This window comes from Lucilia cuprina, chromosome 5 (genome assembly GCF_022045245.1).
Source record: "Lucilia cuprina isolate Lc7/37 chromosome 5, ASM2204524v1, whole genome shotgun sequence".
NCBI classification, from domain to species: domain Eukaryota; kingdom Metazoa; phylum Arthropoda; class Insecta; order Diptera; family Calliphoridae; genus Lucilia; species Lucilia cuprina.
The window spans coordinates 57,234,453-57,237,447 of NC_060953.1; the positions used below are offsets into that span (position 1 = coordinate 57,234,453).

A 2,995-nucleotide genomic window follows, 5' to 3' on the forward strand; every position below is an offset into this window, starting at 1 on the left:
TGGAAAATGTTGGTGGGGTCTTTTTATAATGCGACATATGCGATATTCAGAACAACATCGCTCTCAAAATTGTTTAATTTTCATGGAATATTTCGATAATTTAAAGTACAGCAATACACCAATATAATATAATTTTAAATCTATTTCTTGAGTTAAGTAATAATCTCTAATTGTACTTCTAATGAAAAGTTCAACTCTAGCCAATGACATTGCCCATTATTTAGTCTATGGACTTAACAATTAACAGAATTCAAAAGTTACATTTGAAATGCAGTTTTCGATCAAAAATCAGTTATTTTGAAAAAAAATCGTGCTCACTATATGTACTTTTTTGTTTTTTGATTGATCAGTTTCCAACTCAAAGTTTATTTTACAAAAATGTATTCACAATGACCGCATCAAAATTTTTCATAAAATTTTCAGAAAGTTATGAGATATCTAAGGAAATTAGTTAAGTCAATATTAATATTTCAAATGATATATTTAAAATGATATATTTATGTAGAATATTTATTTAATAGGGATAAATATATGTAGATATAATTTAAAATTTTTATATATTTTAGTAAATATTTAATAAATATTTTATGTACAATATGTATTTTATAAATGTTTATGCATAAATACATGTATATGTATGTAAATATTTATATAATTATATATATAGTTCATATATTTGCTATTTACAGCCATTAAAATATAACAAGCAAAGGAAGGATTATTGTTCAATATTAAAAGGATATAAATTTTCAATTTTAACTTTATAATTTTAGAGTCTTTAAGCCAATTGATTAATTATTTCAAATGTTTGTGGATTTTTTAATAAATTTTTTTAATTGTTTTTATTTTTCTTTAAGGAAAGGGGGGAAATAGTAAAGTGGAGTTAGTGGTATTGAATAGTTTATTTTTTTAAGTATATATTATAAATCATGATATAGTAAAAATTATTTTATTTGATTTTGAGTTGAAAAAAAAAACAAAAGTGGGACTCACAATGTCTTTAGGCATGTTAGTCCTTTTATAATTTAACTGTAAATGTATATCAAAAGAGTTTCTTAATTGTTGTAGCAGTAGTTGTTGGTGTAATAAACCACTTGGCAACATTAACAACAACGTCGTCATGACTTGTTTACACTTTATTTGTCGTCACTAATTAAGGTGATTTTATATAGAGATTTTATTTGTTTTAAATTTATATATATTTTTTTTAAATTTCTTTAATTTCAAAAGTTTTAGCTTTTATTTTATTTAATAAATTCCACTTAAGTATATAAAAATTGTTGTTTTTTTTCATTAGTTGTTGCTTTTGCAAAAGTACCACAAAAAAAGTTCACTTTTCTTCCTCCCTTCCTGTTTCTTTTTTGGTCTATATTTATTAATTTCAGACAAAAATTTAGTCATTTTTATACAATTTACTAGATAATGATTTTTAAGTTTTTCTTTTTTAAATTTAAATTTGATTAATGAGTGTGTATGTATTAGTTGCAGAGACATAAATGTCATTCACATTTGCAAAACTTTATTGTTGTTATTATAATTTACATACATTGGCTTTTTTTACTCACATACACACACACACACACACCTACACAAACACTCTTACTCTTATAGAACTCTCTTTCGCTAAAGAGGGGGCTAATCCTTAAACACAAGCACACATACATTTATTATGTCAATACATATGCATGTGTAAAATTTTAATTAAATATCCTTAAATTATAAATGGTCCATATGTTGTTTTTTTTAGTACAAAAAATTTTTGCTTTAAATTTTCACTGAACTAAACCCCAAATATTTGATTTTTCTTTTGGCAGTTTTCTTTCCCTTTTATTGTATGTTAAGCTTTTTCTTTTTTTGTTTATTTTCTTAAGACTTTTTGCTTATTTGCTTTTGTTTTATAACTTCTTTTTATTTATTTTTTTTTTTTGGGTACAAAACTCAACTTACAGAACTTTTACAGGGTGTATCACTTGTTTATCATACCGACAAAATATTACACGCCGAAAGTGTAGCCACGACCGGCTACTTCTTGTTCACGTACGCGTTTTCTGTAGACTGATTTGAATTTTCCGCCTTGAGTCTTTTTTAAGTCCATAAACATAAAGTTAAAGCTAAAGAAGGATGCGACCGAGAGCACAATGTAGTCAAATTTTCCAACTGCACACACTCGTCGTCCTCTCTTTGCTTTACTGCTATTGTTGTTGTTGTTACGGTTTTTGGCCATTACACACCCACACACTCTACACAGAAAAAAAGGAAAATATAACGGTGTTCGTTTTCTTCTTTGTTTTTGTTTTCATCCTCACTGTCTGAGTATTTTACAACAACAATAATGACAATATGAAAATAAACTCACAGTAACATGATTTCCACCCCCTTAAACACTCACCCACACACACTCATACACCTTCTATTTCCCCCCAAAAAGGCTCTCACACACAGACTCTCTTTTTTTAATAAGAAAATATATATTTTTCTTGTTCTAGGCCATATTTACTTGCCTTTGTTGTTTTTGTATTAACTATTTTTGTTTACATTTTTTTCACTCTCATATTTATGCCTGAGTGTATGCATGTGTGAGTGCTATGTTACACTGAGTATTACAAGGACCACAAATGTTTTAAAAAGAAGGAAATCTGTAAAAGTTGTGATTTCTTCTTTAATGAAAAAGGCAACAACAACAACGATAAAATAATATAGTAAGAAATTGTACCACAAAATTAGCGAAACTGGTTTTATTTATTGCAAGTTTTCTTCAGGGGGAGGGGGCTAAGGAATGTTTGGGGCGCTGGATTTCCATTTGAACTAAATTTTAAGAATAGTTTTTCATGAGAAACTTCATTTTCCAAAAAAAGTGTCTATCTATTTATCTATGTAGCTATCTATATATCTATCTATCTATCTATCTATCTATCTATCTATTTATCTATTTATCTATTTATCTATTTATCTATTTATCTATTTATCTATTTATCTATTTATCTATTTATCTATC

General features: G+C 26.5%; 1 protein-coding gene across 2 annotated transcripts in view; it reads right to left on the bottom strand.

Moving 5' to 3' along the window:
* The window catches only part of LOC111682808, a 42,763-nt gene extending 40,731 nt beyond the window's left edge, over positions 1 to 2,032 (bottom strand). Inside the window, exon 1 of one of the 2 annotated variants that reach the window (XM_046952620.1) lies at positions 994 to 2,032. The gene's annotated coding sequence lies outside the window, so the exon portion shown is untranslated. The remainder of the gene's footprint in view (positions 1 to 993) is intronic. The other variant, XM_046952621.1, reaches the window with a different exon arrangement.
* Positions 2,033 to 2,995: the final 963 nt, after the last annotated feature.